General features: G+C 42.3%; 3 non-coding genes across 3 annotated transcripts; 2 read left to right on the forward strand and 1 right to left on the reverse strand.

The window, feature by feature from the left end:
* Nucleotides 1-7,976: 7,976 nt before the first annotated feature.
* On the reverse strand, nucleotides 7,977-8,050 carry TRNAT-AGU (transfer RNA threonine (anticodon AGU)). The gene has a single exon. It is a non-coding gene; the product is annotated as a tRNA-Thr (tRNA).
* Nucleotides 8,051-8,658: 608 nt separating this feature from the next.
* On the forward strand, nucleotides 8,659-8,740 carry TRNAS-GCU (transfer RNA serine (anticodon GCU)). Its single transcript has one exon. It is a non-coding gene; the product is annotated as a tRNA-Ser (tRNA).
* Nucleotides 8,741-10,853: 2,113 nt separating this feature from the next.
* On the forward strand, nucleotides 10,854-10,935 carry TRNAS-GCU (transfer RNA serine (anticodon GCU)). Its single transcript has one exon. It is a non-coding gene; the product is annotated as a tRNA-Ser (tRNA).
* Nucleotides 10,936-18,798: the final 7,863 nt, after the last annotated feature.

Here is an 18,798-nt window from a genome sequence, read left to right on the forward strand (position 1 = left end):
CAGGCATTATGTAGCGTATCAGTCAGGCAATAGTGAATCGGCACCACTAATTTATCGTGCCTTATGCCATCCTACATTTTGCAAAACGTTGCAACCATCTACTTGTTAAAACTAAACCAGAGCTGACTCTTTGCCACTCGGGTGGAGTATTCTAGGGATGTGGGACGAGCATCTTTAATGTCATTGGCTAGTGAACATCTCCCTTTTGGAAATAAAGCTGATTATTGAGCAGAATAAGAGAACAAGGCACTGCTGAGAGTTTACTAGACAGGCGCTTTAACCAACTAAGCCACAGCGCCCATGAGCAAAACTGTGGAAAACCAGAAAGATGGCAAGGATGATCCAGGAGAAGAATTTTTAAATGTAGGATGATTTTGAGGAGTGGTTCTAAGTTTTGCTATTTGTCACAGAGATGGCAAATTAAGTGTGAACAGATCCTATACAGCATGTAGTTTCAGGTGGCTACCACTATAGAACAGCAAGGAAGTCGAGTCCCATCACATACTTGGCAGCAGCATGCAGTTCTCTGTCATTTTGCATCGTGACAATTCTAAATGAAATCGGCTTGGGACGATCCTTTTTGGAAAAGACATGTATAATTTCTCCATAGATATGTAATCCATGCATTTGCCTTGCATGAATTGTGGCCTGTTTTACTTTAAAAGTTAGATAGAAGGCAGAATTGACAGATGTAGGGAATGCTAGGGAAATGCCAACATAAATGAGAAGCAGAGAGGACTGAATGTTTAGTATGTATGCCATTAGCATGGGTCATCACGTTGGATGTAAAACAAGACCTGCTGAGCCAATGTCTGATGTACGGCGCTGTTGCATGTGGAAAGAAAATGAAGCCTAAGAATCATCACGACTGTTTTCCAAATGTGGGTTCGGTAAAGGTACTTTTGTTGATGGGGTGGCCGAGTGGTTAAGGCGATGGACTGCTAATCCATTGTGCTCTGCACGCTTGGGTTCGAATCCCATCCTCGTCGTATGATTCCTTTTTGGAAAATTCTCTATGCTCAGCGCAAGCAATGCCCCGAAGAAGAAAATTTACCATCGCCGTTCAAGAAGGATGCTATTGAAGTCTCTAAACATATTTACAGGCATTATGTAGCGTATCAGTCAGGCAATAGTGAATCGGCACCTCTAATTTATCGTGCCTTATGCCATCCTACATTTTGCAAAACGTTGCAACCATCTACTTGTTAAAACTAAACCAGAGCTGACTCTTTGCCACTCGGGTGGAGTATTCTAGGGATGTGGGACGAGCATCTTTAATGTCATTGGCTAGTGAACATCTCCCTTTTGTAAAAAAAAAGCTGATTATTGAGCAGAATAAGAGAACAAGGCACTGCTGAGAGTTGAACTCAGGATCTCCTGTTTACTAGACAGGCGCTTTAACCAACTAAGCCACAGCGCCCATGAGCAAAACTGTGGAAAACCAGAAAGATGGCAAGGATGATCCAGGAGAAGAATTTTTAAATGTAGGATGATTTTGAGGAGTGGTTCTAAGTTTTGCTATTTGTCACAGAGATGGCAAATTAAGTGTGAACAGATCCTATGCAGCATGTAGTTTCAGGTGGCTACCACTATAGAACAGCAAGGAAGTCGAGTCCCATCACATACTTGGCAGCAGCATGCAGTTCTCTGTCATTTTGCATCGTGACAATTCTAAATGAAATCGGCTTGGGACGATCCTTTTTGGAAAAGACATGGATAATTTGTCCATAGGTATGTAATCCATGCATTTGCCTTGCATGAATTGTGGCCTGTTTTACTTTAAAAGTTAGATAGAAGGCAGAATTGACAGATTTAGGGAATGCTAGGGAAATGCCAACATAAATGAGAAGCAGAGAGGACTGAATGTTTAGTATGTATGCCATTAGCATGGGTCATCACGTTGGATGTAAAACAAGACCTGCTGAGCCAATGTCTGATGTACGGCGCTGTTGCATGTGGAAAGAAAATGAAGCCTAAGAATCATCACGACTGTTTTCCAAATGTGGGTTCAGTAAAGGTACTTTTGTTGACAGGGTGGCCGAGTGGTTAAGGCGATGGACTGCTAATCCATTGTGCTCTGCACGCATGGGTTCGAATCCCATCCTCGTCGTATGATTCCTTTTTGGAAAATTCTCTATGCTCAGCGCAAGCAGTGCCCCGAGGAAGAAAATTTACCATCACCGTTCAAGAAGGATGCTATTGAAGTCTCTAAACATATTTACAGGCATTATGTAGCGTATCAGTCAGGCAATAGTGAATCGGCACCTCTAATTTATCGTGCCTTATGCCATCCTACATTTTGCAAAACGTTGCAACCATCTACTTGTTAAAACTAAACCAGAGCTGACTCTTTGCCACTCGGGTGGAGTATTCTAGGGATGTAGGATGAGCATCTTTAATGTCATTGGCTAGTGAACATCTCCCTTTTGGAAATAAAGCTGATTATTGAGCAGAATAAGAGAACAAGGCACTGCTGAGAGTTGAACTAGACTTTAACCAACTAAGCCACAGCGCCCATGAGCAAAACTGTGGAAAACCAGAAAGATGGCAAGGATGATCCAGGAGTAGAATTTTTAAATGTAGGATGATTTTGAGGAGTGGTTCTAAGTTTTGCTATTTGTCACAGAGATGGCAAATTAAGTGTGAACAGATCCTATGCAGCATGTAGTTTCAGGTGGCTACCACTATAGAACAGCAAGGAAGTCGAGTCCCATCACATACTTGGCAGCAGCATGCAGTTCTCTGTCATTTTGCATTGTGACAATTCTAAATGAAATCGGCTTGGGACGATCCTTTTTGGAAAAGACATGGATAATTTGTCCATAGGTATGTAATCCATGCATTTGCCTTGCATGAATTGTGGCCTGTTTTACTTTAAAAGTTAGATAGAAGGCAGAATTGACAGATTTAGGGAATGCTAGGGAAATGCCAACATAAATGAGAAGCAGAGAGGACTGAATGTTTAGTATGTATGCCATTAGCATGGGTCATCACGTTGGATGTAAAACAAGACCTGCTGAGCCAATGTCTGATGTACGGCGCTGTTGCATGTGGAAAGAAAATGAAGCCTAAGAATCATCACGACTGTTTTACAAATGTGGGTTCAGTAAAGGTACTTTTGTTGACGGGGTGGCCGAGTGGTTAAGGCGATGGACTGCTAATCCATTGTGCTCTGCATGCATGGGTTTGAATCCCATCCTCGTCGTATGATTCCTTTTTGGAAAATTCTCTATGCTCAGCGCAAGCAATGCCCCGAGGAAGAAAATTTACCATCGCCGTTCAAGAAGGATGCTATTGAAGTCTCTAAACATATTTACAGGCATTATGTAGCGTATCAGTCAGGCAATAGTGAATCGGCACCTCTAATTTATCGTGCCTTATGCCATCCTACATTTTGCAAAACGTTGCAACCATCTACTTGTTAAAACTAAACCAGAGCTGACTCTTTGCCACTCGGGTGGAGTATTCTAGGGATGTGGGACGAGCATCTTTAATGTCATTGGCTAGTGAACATCTCCCTTTTGGAAAAAAAAGCTGATTATTGAGCAGAATAAGAGAACAAGGCACTGCTGAGAGTTGAACTCAGGATCTCCTGTTTACTAGACAGGCGCTTTAACCAACTAAGCCACAGCGCCCATGAGCAAAACTGTGGAAAACCAGAAAGATGGCAAGGATGATCCAGGAGAAGAATTTTTAAATGTAGGATGATTTTGAGGAGTGGTTCTAAGTTTTGCTATTTGTCACAGAGATGGCAAATTAAGTGTGAACAGATCCTATGCAGCATGTAGTTTCAGGTGGCTACCACTATAGAACAGCAAGGAAGTCGAGTCCCATCACATACTTGGCAGCAGCATGCAGTTCTCTGTCATTTTGCATCGTGACAATTCTAAATGAAATCGGCTTGGGACGATCCTTTTTGGAAAAGACATGGATAATTTGTCCATAGGTATGTAATCCATGCATTTGCCTTGCATGAATTGTGGCCTGTTTTACTTTAAAAGTTAGATAGAAGGCAGAATTGGCAGATTTAGGGAATGCTAGGGAAATGCCAACATAAATGAGAAGCAGAGAGGACTGAATGTTTAGTATTTATGCCATTAGCATGGGTCATCACGTTGGATGTAAAACAAGACCTGCTGAGCCAATGTCTGATGTACGGCGCTGTTGCATGTGGAAAGAAAATGAAGCCTAAGAATCATCACGACTGTTTTCCAAATGTGGGTTCGGTAAAGGTACTTTTGTTGACGGGGTGGCCGAGTGGTTAAGGCGATGGACTGCTAATCAATTGTGCTCTGCACGCATGGGTTCGAATCCCATCCTCGTCGTATGATTCCTTTTTGGAAAATTCTCTATGCTCAGCGCAAGCAATGCCCCGAGGAAGAAAATTTACCATCGCCGTTCAAGAAGGATGCTATTGAAGTCTCTAAACATATTTACAGGCATTATGTAGCGTATCAGTCAGGCAATAGTGAATCGGCACCTCTAATTTATCGTGCCTTATGCCATCCTACATTTTGCAAAACGTTGCAACCATCTACTTGTTAAAACTAAACCAGAGCTGACTCTTTGCCACTCGGGTGGAGTATTCTAGGGATGTAGGATGAGCATCTTTAATGTCATTGGCTAGTGAACATCTCCCTTTTGGAAATAAAGCTGATTATTGAGCAGAATAAGAGAACAAGGCACTGCTGAGAGTTGAACTAGACTTTAACCAACTAAGCCACAGCGCCCATGAGCAAAACTGTGGAAAACCAGAAAGATGGCAAGGATGATCCAGGAGAAGAATTTTTAAATGTAGGATGATTTTGAGGAGTGGTTCTAAGTTTTGCTATTTGTCACAGAGATGGCAAATTAAGTGTGAACAGATCCTATGCAGCATGTAGTTTCAGGTGGCTACCACTATAGAACAGCAAGGAAGTCGAGTCCCATCACATACTTGGCAGCAGCATGCAGTTCTCTGTCATTTTGCATTGTGACAATTCTAAATGAAATCGGCTTGGGACGATCCTTTTTGGAAAAGACATGGATAATTTGTCCATAGGTATGTAATCCATGCATTTGCCTTGCATGAATTGTGGCCTGTTTTACTTTAAAAGTTAGATAGAAGGCAGAATTGACAGATTTAGGGAATGCTAGGGAAATGCCAACATAAATGAGAAGCAGAGAGGACTGAATGTTTAGTATGTATGCCATTAGCATGGGTCATCACGTTGGATGTAAAACAAGACCTGCTGAGCCAATGTCTGATGTACGGCGCTGTTGCATGTGGAAAGAAAATGAAGCCTAAGAATCATCACGACTGTTTTACAAATGTGGGTTCAGTAAAGGTACTTTTGTTGACGGGGTGGCCGAGTGGTTAAGGCGATGGACTGCTAATCCATTGTGCTCTGCATGCATGGGTTTGAATCCCATCCTCGTCGTATGATTCCTTTTTGGAAAATTCTCTATGCTCAGCGCAAGCAATGCCCCGAGGAAGAAAATTTACCATCACCGTTCAAGAAAGATGCTATTGAAGTCTCTAAACATATTTACAGGCATTATGTAGCGTATCAGTCAGGCAATAGTGAATCGGCACCTCTAATTTATCGTGCCTTATGCCATCCTACATTTTGCAAAACGTTGCAACCATCTACTTGTTAAAACTAAACCAGAGCTGACTCTTTGCCACTCGGGTGGAGTATTCTAGGGATGTGGGACGAGCATCTTTAATGTCATTGGCTAGTGAACATCTCCCTTTTGGAAATAAAGCTGATTATTGAGCAGAATAAGAAAACAAGGCACTGCTGAGAGTTTACTAGACAGGCGCTTTAACCAACTAAGCCACAGCGCCCATGAGCAAAACTGTGGAAAACCAGAAAGATGGCAAGGATGATCCAGGAGAAGAATTTTTAAATGTAGGATGATTTTGAGGAGTGGTTCTAAGTTTTGCTATTTGTCACAGAGATGGCAAATTAAGTGTGAACAGATCCTATACAGCATGTAGTTTCAGGTGGCTACCACTATAGAACAGCAAGGAAGTCGAGCCCCATCACATACTTGGCAGCAGCATGCAGTTCTCTGTCATTTTGCATCGTGACAATTCTAAATGAAATCGGCTTGGGACGATCCTTTTTGGAAAAGACATGGATAATTTCTCCATAGGTATGTAATCCATGCATTTGCCTTGCATGAATTGTGGCCTGTTTTACTTTAAAAGTTAGATAGAAGGCAGAATTGACAGATGTAGGGAATGCTAGGGAAATGCCAACATAAATGAGAAGCAGAGAGGACTGAATGTTTAGTATGTATGCCATTAGCATGGGTCATCACGTTGGATGTAAAACAAGACCTGCTGAGCCAATGTCTGATGTACGGCGCTGTTGCATGTGGAAAGAAAATGAAGCCTAAGAATCATCACGACTGTTTTCCAAATGTGGGTTCGGTAAAGGTACTTTTGTTGATGGGGTGGCCGAGTGGTTAAGGCGATGGACTGCTAATCCATTGTGCTCTGCACGCTTGGGTTCGAATCCCATCCTCGTCGTATGATTCCTTTTTGGAAAATTCTCTATGCTCAGCGCAAGCAATGCCCCGAGGAAGAAAGTTTACCATCGCCGTTCAAGAAGGATGCTATTGAAGTCTCTAAACATATTTACAGGCATTATGTAGCGTATCAGTCAGGCAATAGTGAATCGGCACCTCTAATTTATCGTGCCTTATGCCATCCTACATTTTGCAAAACGTTGCAACCATCTACTTGTTAAAACTAAACCAGAGCTGACTCTTTGCCACTCGGGTGAAGTATTCTAGGGATGTAGGATGAGCATCTTTAATGTCATTGGCTAGTGAACATCTCCCTTTTGGAAATAAAGCTGATTATTGAGCAGAATAAGAGAACAAGGCACTGCTGAGAGTTTACTAGACAGGCGCTTTAACCAACTAAGCCACAGCGCCCATGAGCAAAACTGTGGAAAACCAGAAAGATGGCAAGGATGATCCAGGAGAAGAATTTTTAAATGTAGGATGATTTTGAGGAGTGGTTCTAAGTTTTGCTATTTGTCACAGAGATGGCAAATTAAGTGTGAACAGATCCTATGCAGCATGTAGTTTCAGGTGGCTACCACTATAGAACAGCAAGGAAGTCGAGTCCCATCACATACTTGGCAGCAGCATGCAGTTCTCTGTCATTTTGCATCGTGACAATTCTAAATGAAATCGGCTTGGGACGATCCTTTTTGGAAAAGACATGGATAATTTGTCCATAGGTATGTAATCCATGCATTTGCCTTGCATGAATTGTGGCCTGTTTTACTTTAAAAGTTAGATAGAAGGCAGAATTGACAGATTTAGGGAATGCTAGGGAAATGCCAACATAAATGAGAAGCAGAGAGGACTGAATGTTTAGTATGTATGCCATTAGCATGGGTCATCACGTTGGATGTAAAACAAGACCTGCTGAGCCAATGTCTGATGTACGGCGCTGTTGCATGTGGAAAGAAAATGAAGCCTAAGAATCATCACGACTGTTTTCCAAATGTGGGTTCAGTAAAGGTACTTTTGTTGACAGGGTGGCCGAGTGGTTAAGGCGATGGACTGCTAATCCATTGTGCTCTGCACGCATGGGTTCGAATCCCATCCTCGTCGTATGATTCCTTTTTGGAAAATTCTCTATGCTCAGCGCAAGCAGTGCCCCGAGGAAGAAAATTTACCATCACCGTTCAAGAAGGATGCTATTGAAGTCTCTAAACATATTTACAGGCATTATGTAGCGTATCAGTCAGGCAATAGTGAATCGGCACCTCTAATTTATCGTGCCTTATGCCATCCTACATTTTGCAAAACGTTGCAACCATCTACTTGTTAAAACTAAACCAGAGCTGACTCTTTGCCACTCGGGTGGAGTATTCTAGGGATGTGGGACGAGCATCTTTAATGTCATTGGCTAGTGAACATCTCCCTTTTGGAAAAAAAAGCTGATTATTGAGCAGAATAAGAGAACAAGGCACTGCTGAGAGTTGAACTCAGGATCTCCTGTTTACTAGACAGGCGCTTTAACCAACTAAGCCACAGTGCCCATGAGCAAAACTGTGGAAAACCAGAAAGATGGCAAGGATGATCCAGGAGAAGAATTTTTAAATGTAGGATGATTTTGAGGAGTGGTTCTAAGTTTTGCTATATGTCACAGAGATGGCAAATTAAGTGTGAACAGATCCTATGCAGCATGTAGCTTCAGGTGGCTACCACTATAGAACAGCAAGGAAGTCGAGTCCCATCACATACTTGGCAGCAGCATGCAGTTCTCTGTCATTTTGCATCGTGACAATTCTAAATGAAATCGGCTTGGGACGATCCTTTTTGGAAAAGACATGGATAATTTGTCCATAGGTATGTAATCCATGCATTTGCCTTGCATGAATTGTGGCCTGTTTTACTTTAAAAGTTAGATAGAAGGCAGAATTGACAGATTTAGGGAATGCTAGGGAAATGCCAACATAAATGAGAAGCAGAGAGGACTGAATGTTTAGTATGTATGCCATTAGCATGGGTCATCACGTTGGATGTAAAACAAGACCTGCTGAGCCAATGTCTGATGTACGGCGCTGTTGCATGTGGAAAGAAAATGAAGCCTAAGAATCATCACAACTGTTTTCCAAATGTGGGTTCGGTAAAGGTACTTTTGTTGACGGGGTGGCCGAGTGGTTAAGGCGATGGACTGCTAATCCATTGTGCTCTGCACGCATGGGTTCGAATCCCATCCTCGTCGTATGATTCCTTTTTGGAAAATTCTCTATGCTCAGCGCAAGCAATGCCCCGAGGAAGAAAATTTACCATCGCCGTTCAAGAAGGATGCTATTGAAGTCTCTAAACATATTTACAGGCATTATGTAGCGTATCAGTCAGGCAATAGTGAATCGGCACCTCTAATTTATCGTGCCTTATGCCATCCTACATTTTGCAAAACGTTGCAACCATCTACTTGTTAAAACTAAACCAGAGCTGACTCTTTGCCACTCGGGTGGAGTATTCTAGGGATGTAGGATGAGCATCTTTAATGTCATTGGCTAGTGAACATCTCCCTTTTGGAAATAAAGCTGATTATTGAGCAGAATAAGAGAACAAGGCACTGCTGAGAGTTGAACTAGACTTTAACCAACTAAGCCACAGCGCCCATGAGCAAAACTGTGGAAAACCAGAAAGATGGCAAGGATGATCCAGGAGAAGAATTTTTAAATGTAGGATGATTTTGAGGAGTGGTTCTAAGTTTTGCTATTTGTCACAGAGATGGCAAATTAAGTGTGAACAGATCCTATGCAGCATGTAGTTTCAGGTGGCTACCACTATAGAACAGCAAGGAAGTCGAGTCCCATCACATACTTGGCAGCAGCATGCAGTTCTCTGTCATTTTGCATCGTGACAATTCTAAATGAAATCGGCTTGGGACGATCCTTTTTGGAAAAGACATGGATAATTTCTCCATAGGTATGTAATCCATGCATTTGCCTTGCATGAATTGTGGCCTGTTTTACTTTAAAAGTTAGATAGAAGGCAGAATTGACAGATGTAGGGAATGCTAGGGAAATGCCAACATAAATGAGAAGCAGAGAGGACTGAATGTTTAGTATGTATGCCATTAGCATGGGTCATCACGTTGGATGTAAAACAAGACCTGCTGAGCCAATGTCTGATGTACGGCGCTGTTGCATGTGGAAAGAAAATGAAGCCTAAGAATCATCACGACTGTTTTCCAAATGTGGGTTCGGTAAAGGTACTTTTGTTGATGGGGTGGCCGAGTGGTTAAGGCGATGGACTGCTAATCCATTGTGCTCTGCACGCTTGGGTTCGAATCCCATCCTCGTCGTATGATTCCTTTTTGGAAAATTCTCTATGCTCAGCGCAAGCAATGCCCCGAGGAAGAAAGTTTACCATCGCCGTTCAAGAAGGATGCTATTGAAGTCTCTAAACATATTTACAGGCATTATGTAGCGTATCAGTCAGGCAATAGTGAATCGGCACCTCTAATTTATCGTGCCTTATGCCATCCTACATTTTGCAAAACGTTGCAACCATCTACTTGTTAAAACTAAACCAGAGCTGACTCTTTGCCACTCGGGTGAAGTATTCTAGGGATGTAGGATGAGCATCTTTAATGTCATTGGCTAGTGAACATCTCCCTTTTGGAAATAAAGCTGATTATTGAGCAGAATAAGAGAACAAGGCACTGCTGAGAGTTTACTAGACAGGCGCTTTAACCAACTAAGCCACAGCGCCCATGAGCAAAACTGTGGAAAACCAGAAAGATGGCAAGGATGATCCAGGAGAAGAATTTTTAAATGTAGGATGATTTTGAGGAGTGGTTCTAAGTTTTGCTATTTGTCACAGAGATGGCAAATTAAGTGTGAACAGATCCTATGCAGCATGTAGTTTCAGGTGGCTACCACTATAGAACAGCAAGGAAGTCGAGTCCCATCACATACTTGGCAGCAGCATGCAGTTCTCTGTCATTTTGCATCGTGACAATTCTAAATGAAATCGGCTTGGGACGATCCTTTTTGGAAAAGACATGGATAATTTGTCCATAGGTATGTAATCCATGCATTTGCCTTGCATGAATTGTGGCCTGTTTTACTTTAAAAGTTAGATAGAAGGCAGAATTGACAGATTTAGGGAATGCTAGGGAAATGCCAACATAAATGAGAAGCAGAGAGGACTGAATGTTTAGTATGTATGCCATTAGCATGGGTCATCACGTTGGATGTAAAACAAGACCTGCTGAGCCAATGTCTGATGTACGGCGCTGTTGCATGTGGAAAGAAAATGAAGCCTAAGAATCATCACAACTGTTTTCCAAATGTGGGTTCGGTAAAGGTACTTTTGTTGACGGGGTGGCCGAGTGGTTAAGGCGATGGACTGCTAATCCATTGTGCTCTGCACGCATGGGTTCGAATCCCATCCTCGTCGTATGATTCCTTTTTGGAAAATTCTCTATGCTCAGCGCAAGCAATGCCCCGAGGAAGAAAATTTACCATCGCCGTTCAAGAAGGATGCTATTGAAGTCTCTAAACATATTTACAGGCATTATGTAGCGTATCAGTCAGGCAATAGTGAATCGGCACCTCTAATTTATCGTGCCTTATGCCATCCTACATTTTGCAAAACGTTGCAACCATCTACTTGTTAAAACTAAACCAGAGCTGACTCTTTGCCACTCGGGTGGAGTATTCTAGGGATGTAGGATGAGCATCTTTAATGTCATTGGCTAGTGAACATCTCCCTTTTGGAAATAAAGCTGATTATTGAGCAGAATAAGAGAACAAGGCACTGCTGAGAGTTGAACTAGACTTTAACCAACTAAGCCACAGCGCCCATGAGCAAAACTGTGGAAAACCAGAAAGATGGCAAGGATGATCCAGGAGAAGAATTTTTAAATGTAGGATGATTTTGAGGAGTGGTTCTAAGTTTTGCTATTTGTCACAGAGATGGCAAATTAAGTGTGAACAGATCCTATGCAGCATGTAGTTTCAGGTGGCTACCACTATAGAACAGCAAGGAAGTCGAGTCCCATCACATACTTGGCAGCAGCATGCAGTTCTCTGTCATTTTGCATCGTGACAATTCTAAATGAAATCGGCTTGGGACGATCCTTTTTGGAAAAGACATGGATAATTTCTCCATAGGTATGTAATCCATGCATTTGCCTTGCATGAATTGTGGCCTGTTTTACTTTAAAAGTTAGATAGAAGGCAGAATTGACAGATGTAGGGAATGCTAGGGAAATGCCAACATAAATGAGAAGCAGAGAGGACTGAATGTTTAGTATGTATGCCATTAGCATGGGTCATCACGTTGGATGTAAAACAAGACCTGCTGAACCAATGTCTGATGTACGGCGCTGTTGCATGTGGAAAGAAAATGAAGCCTAAGAATCATCACGACTGTTTTCCAAATGTGGGTTCGGTAAAGGTACTTTTGTTGATGGGGTGGCCGAGTGGTTAAGGCAATGGACTGCTAATCCATTGTGCTCTGCACGCTTGGGTTCGAATCCCATCCTCGTCGTATGATTCCTTTTTGGAAAATTCTCTATGCTCAGCGCAAGCAATGCCCCGAGGAAGAAAGTTTACCATCGCCGTTCAAGAAGGATGCTATTGAAGTCTCTAAACATATTTACAGGCATTATGTAGCGTATCAGTCAGGCAATAGTGAATCGGCACCTCTAATTTATCGTGCCTTATGCCATCCTACATTTTGCAAAACGTTGCAACCACCTACTTGTTAAAACTAAACCAGAGCTGACTCTTTGCCACTCGGGTGGAGTATTCTAGGGATGTAGGATGAGCATATTTAATGTCATTGGCTAGTGAACATCTCCCTTTTGGAAATAAAGCTGATTATTGAGCAGAATAAGAGAACAAGGCACTGCTGAGAGTTTACTAGACAGGCGCTTTAACCAACTAAGCCACAGAGCCCATGAGCAAAACTGTGGAAAACCAGAAAGATGGCAAGGATGATCCAGGAGAAGAATTTTTAAATGTAGGATGATTTTGAGGAGTGGTTCTAAGTTTTGCTATTTGTCACAGAGATGGCAAATTAAGTGTGAACAGATCCTATGCAGCATGGAGTTTCAGGTGGCTACCACTATAGAACAGAAAGGAAGTCGAGTCCCATCACATACTTGGCAGCAGCATGCAGTTCTCTGTCATTTTGCATCGTGACAATTCTAAATGAAATCGGCTTGGGACGATCTTTTTTGGAAAAGACATGGATAATTTCTCCATAGGTATGTAATCCATGCATTTGCCTTGCATGAATTGTGGCCTGTGGCCTGTGGCCTTTCTCCATAGGTATGTAATCCATGCATTTGCCTTGCAGAGAGGACTGAATGTTTAGTATTTATGCTATTAGCATGGGTCATCACGTTGGATGTAAAACAAGACCTGCTGAGCCAATGTCTGATGTACGGCGCTGTTGCATGTGGAAAGAAAATGAAGCCTAAGAATCATCACGACTGTTTTCCAAATGTGGGTTCAGTAAAGGTACTTTTGTTGACAGGGTGGCCGAGTGGTTAAGGCGATGGACTGCTAATCCATTGTGCTCTGCACGCATGGGTTCGAATCCCATCCTCGTCGTATGATTCCTTTTTGGAAAATTCTCTATGCTCAGCGCAAGCAATGCCCCGAGGAAGAAAATTTACCATCACCGTTCAAGAAGGATGCTATTGAAGTCTCTAAACATATTTACAGGCATTATGTAGCGTATCAGTCAGGCAATAGTGAATCGGCACCACTAATTTATCGTGCCTTATGCCATCCTACATTTTGCAAAACGTTGCAACCATCTACTTGTTAAAACTAAACCAGAGCTGACTCTTTGCCACTCGGGTGGAGTATTCTAGGGATGTGGGACGAGCATCTTTAATGTCATTGGCTAGTGAACATCTCCCTTTTGGAAATAAAGCTGATTATTGAGCAGAATAAGAGAACAAGGCACTGCTGAGAGTTTACTAGACAGGCGCTTTAACCAACTAAGCCACAGCGCCCATGAGCAAAACTGTGGAAAACCAGAAAGATGGCAAGGATGATCCAGGAGAAGAATTTTTAAATGTAGGATGATTTTGAGGAGTGGTTCTAAGTTTTGCTATTTGTCACAGAGATGGCAAATTAAGTGTGAACAGATCCTATACAGCATGTAGTTTCAGGTGGCTACCACTATAGAACAGCAAGGAAGTCGAGTCCCATCACATACTTGGCAGCAGCATGCAGTTCTCTGTCATTTTGCATCGTGACAATTCTAAATGAAATCGGCTTGGGACGATCCTTTTTGGAAAAGACATGGATAATTTCTCCATAGATATGTAATCCATGCATTTGCCTTGCATGAATTGTGGCCTGTTTTACTTTAAAAGTTAGATAGAAGGCAGAATTGACAGATGTAGGGAATGCTAGGGAAATGCCAACATAAATGAGAAGCAGAGAGGACTGAATGTTTAGTATGTATGCCATTAGCATGGGTCATCACGTTGGATGTAAAACAAGACCTGCTGAGCCAATGTCTGATGTACGGCGCTGTTGCATGTGGAAAGAAAATGAAGCCTAAGAATCATCACGACTGTTTTCCAAATGTGGGTTCGGTAAAGGTACTTTTGTTGATGGGGTGGCCGAGTGGTTAAGGCGATGGACTGCTAATCCATTGTGCTCTGCACGCTTGGGTTCGAATCCCATCCTCGTCGTATGATTCCTTTTTGGAAAATTCTCTATGCTCAGCGCAAGCAATGCCCCGAAGAAGAAAATTTGCCATCGCCGTTCAAGAAGGATGCTATTGAAGTCTCTAAACATATTTACAGGCATTATGTAGCGTATCAGTCAGGCAATAGTGAATCGGCACCTCTAATTTATCGTGCCTTATGCCATCCTACATTTTGCAAAACGTTGCAACCATCTACTTGTTAAAACTAAACCAGAGCTGACTCTTTGCCACTCGGGTGGAGTATTCTAGGGATGTGGGACGAGCATCTTTAATGTCATTGGCTAGTGAACATCTCCCTTTTGTAAAAAAAAAAGCTGATTATTGAGCAGAATAAGAGAACAAGGCACTGCTGAGAGTTGAACTCAGGATCTCCTGTTTACTAGACAGGCGCTTTAACCAACTAAGCCACAGCGCCCATGAGCAAAACTGTGGAAAACCAGAAAGATGGCAAGGATGATCCAGGAGAAGAATTTTTAAATGTAGGATGATTTTGAGGAGTGGTTCTAAGTTTTGCTATTTGTCACAGAGATGGCAAATTAAGTGTGAACAGATCCTATGCAGCATGTAGTTTCAGGTGGCTACCACTATAGAACAGCAAGGAAGTCGAGTCCCATCACATACTTGGCAGCAGCATGCAGTTCTCTGTCATTTTGCATCGTGACAATTCTAAATGAAATCGGCTTGGGACGATCCTTTTTGGAAAAGACATGGATAATTTGTCCATAGGTATGTAATCCATGCATTTGCCTTGCATGAATTGTGGCCTGTTTTACTTTAAAAGTTAGATAGAAGGCAGAATTGACAGATTTAGGGAATGCTAGGGAAATGCCAACATAAATGAGAAGCAGAGAGGACTGAATGTTTAGTATGTATGCCATTAGCATGGGTCATCACGTTGGATGTAAAACAAGACCTGCTGAGCCAATGTCTGATGTACGGCGCTGTTGCATGTGGAAAGAAAATGAAGCCTAAGAATCATCACGACTGTTTTCCAAATGTGGGTTCAGTAAAGGTACTTTTGTTGACAGGGTGGCCGAGTGGTTAAGGCGATGGACTGCTAATCCATTGTGCTCTGCACGCATGGGTTCGAATCCCATCCTCGTCGTATGATTCCTTTTTGGAAAATTCTCTATGCTCAGCGCAAGCAGTGCCCCGAGGAAGAAAATTTACCATCACCGTTCAAGAAGGATGCTATTGAAGTCTCTAAACATATTTACAGGCATTATGTAGCGTATCAGTCAGGCAATAGTGAATCGGCACCTCTAATTTATCGTGCCTTATGCCATCCTACATTTTGCAAAACGTTGCAACCATCTACTTGTTAAAACTAAACCAGAGCTGACTCTTTGCCACTCGGGTGGAGTATTCTAGGGATGTGGGACGAGCATCTTTAATGTCATTGGCTAGTGAACATCTCCCTTTTGTAAATAAAGCTGATTATTGAGCAGAGTAAGAGAACAAGGCACTGCTGAGAGTTTACTAGACAGGCGCTTTAACCAACTAAGCCACAGCGCCCATGAGCAAAACTGTGGAAAACCAGAAAGATGGCAAGGATGATCCAGGAGAAGAATTTTTAAATGTAGGATGATTTTGAGGAGTGGTTCTAAGTTTTGCTATTTGTCACAGAGATGGCAAATTAAGTGTGAACAGATCCTATGCAGCATGTAGTTTCAGGTGGCTACCACTATAGAACAGCAAGGAAGTCGAGTCCCATCACATACTTGGCAGCAGCATGCAGTTCTCTGTCATTTTGCATCGTGACAATTCTAAATGAAATCGGCTTGGGACGATCCTTTTTGGAAAAGACATGGATAATTTGTCCATAGGTATGTAATCCATGCATTTGCCTTGCATGAATTGTGGCCTGTTTTACTTTAAAAGTTAGATAGAAGGCAGAATTGACAGATTTAGGGAATGCTAGGGAAATGCCAACATAAATGAGAAGCAGAGAGGACTGAATGTTTAGTATTTATGCCATTAGCATGGGTCATCACGTTGGATGTAAAACAAGACCTGCTGAGCCAATGTCTGATGTACGGCGCTGTTGCATGTGGAAAGAAAATGAAGCCTTAGAATCATCACGACTGTTTTCCAAATGTGGGTTCGGTAAAGGTACTTTTGTTGACGGGGTGGCCGAGTGGTTAAGGCGATGGACTGCTAATCAATTGTGCTCTGCACGCATGGGTTCGAATCCCATCCTCGTCGTATGATTCCTTTTTGGAAAATTCTCTATGCTCAGCGCAAGCAATGCCCCGAGGAAGAAAATTTACCATCGCCGTTCAAGAAGGATGCTATTGAAGTCTCTAAACATATTTACAGGCATTATGTAGCGTATCAGTCAGGCAATAGTGAATCGGCACCTCTAATTTATCGTGCCTTATGCCATCCTACATTTTGCAAAACGTTGCAACCATCTACTTGTTAAAACTAAACCAGAGCTGACTCTTTGCCACTCGGGTGGAGTATTCTAGGGATGTAGGATGAGCATCTTTAATGTCATTGGCTAGTGAACATCTCCCTTTTGGAAATAAAGCTGATTATTGAGCAGAATAAGAGAACAAGGCACTGCTGAGAGTTGAACTAGACTTTAACCAACTAAGCCACAGCGCCCATGAGCAAAACTGTGGAAAACCAGAAAGATGGCAAGGATGATCCAGGAGTAGAATTTTTAAATGTAGGATGATTTTGAGGAGTGGTTCTAAGTTTTGCTATTTGTCACAGAGATGGCAAATTAAGTGTGAACAGATCCTATGCAGCATGTAGTTTCAGGTGGCTACCACTATAGAACAGCAAGGAAGTCGAGTCCCATCACATACTTGGCAGCAGCATGCAGTTCTCTGTCATTTTGCATTGTGACAATTCTAAATGAAATCGGCTTGGGACGATCCTTTTTGGAAAAGACATGGATAATTTGTCCATAGGTATGTAATCCATGCATTTGCCTTGCATGAATTGTGGCCTGTTTTACTTTAAAAGTTAGATAGAAGGCAGAATTGACAGATTTAGGGAATGCTAGGGAAATGCCAACATAAATGAGAAGCAGAGAGGACTGAATGTTTAGTATGTATGCCATTAGCATGGGTCATCACGTTGGATGTAAAACAAGACCTGCTGAGCCAATGTCTGATGTACGGCGCTGTTGCATGTGGAAAGAAAATGAAGCCTTAGAATCATCACGACTGTTTTCCAAATGTGGGTTCGGTAAAGGTACTTTTGTTGACGGGGTGGCCGAGTGGTTAAGGCGATGGACTGCTAATCAATTGTGCTCTGCACGCATGGGTTCGAATCCCATCCTCGTCGTATGATTCCTTTTTGGAAAATTCTCTATGCTCAGCGCAAGCAATGCCCCGAGGAAGAAAATTTACCATCGCCGTTCAAGAAGGATGCTATTGAAGTCTCTAAACATATTTACAGGCATTATGTAGCGTATCAGTCAGGCAATAGTGAATCGGCACCTCTAATTTATCGTGCCTTATGCCATCCTACATTTTGCAAAACGTTGCAACCATCTACTTGTTAAAACTAAACCAGAGCTGACTCTTTGCCACTCGGGTGGAGTATTCTAGGGATGTAGGATGAGCATCTTTAATGTCATTGGCTAGTGAACATCTCCCTTTTGGAAATAAAGCTGATTATTGAGCAGAATAAGAGAACAAGGCACTGCTGAGAGTTGAACTAGACTTTAACCAACTAAGCCACAGCGCCCATGAGCAAAACTGTGGAAAACCAGAAAGATGGCAAGGATGATCCAGGAGTAGAATTTTTAAATGTAGGATGATTTTGAGGAGTGGTTCTAAGTTTTGCTATTTGTCACAGAGATGGCAAATTAAGTGTGAACAGATCCTATGCAGCATGTAGTTTCAGGTGGCTACCACTATAGAACAGCAAGGAAGTCGAGTCCCATCACATACTTGGCAGCAGCATGCAGTTCTCTGTCATTTTGCATTGTGACAATTCTAAATGAAATCGGCTTGGGACGATCCTTTTTGGAAAAGACATGGATAATTTGTCCATAGGTATGTAATCCATGCATTTGCCTTGCATGAATTGTGGCCTGTTTTACTTTAAAAGTTAGATAGAAGGCAGAATTGACAGATTTAGGGAATGCTAGGGAAATGCCAACATAAATGAGAAGCAGAGAGGACTGAATGTTTAGTATGTATGCCATTAGCATGGGTCATCACGTTGGATGTAAAACAAGACCTGCTGAGCCAATGTCTGATGTACGGCGCTGTTGCATGTGGAAAGAAAATGAAGCCTAAGAATCATCACGACTGTTTTACAAATGTGGGTTCGGTAAAGGTACTTTTGTTGACGGGGTGGCCGAGTGGTTAAGGCGATGGACTGCTAATCCATTGTGCTCTGCATGCATGGGTTTGAATCCCATCCTCGTCGTATGATTCCTTTTTGGAAAATTCTCTATGCTCAGCGCAAGCAATGCCCCGAGGAAGAAAATTTACCATCGCCGTTCAAGAAGGATGCTATTGAAGTCTCTAAACATATTTACAGGCATTATGTAGCGTATCAGTCAGGCAATAGTGAATCGGCACCTCTAATTTATCGTGCCTTATGCCATCCTAC

The sequence above is a fragment of the Eleutherodactylus coqui genome, chromosome 11, assembly GCF_035609145.1.
Source record: "Eleutherodactylus coqui strain aEleCoq1 chromosome 11, aEleCoq1.hap1, whole genome shotgun sequence".
Lineage (NCBI taxonomy): Eukaryota > Metazoa > Chordata > Amphibia > Anura > Eleutherodactylidae > Eleutherodactylus > Eleutherodactylus coqui.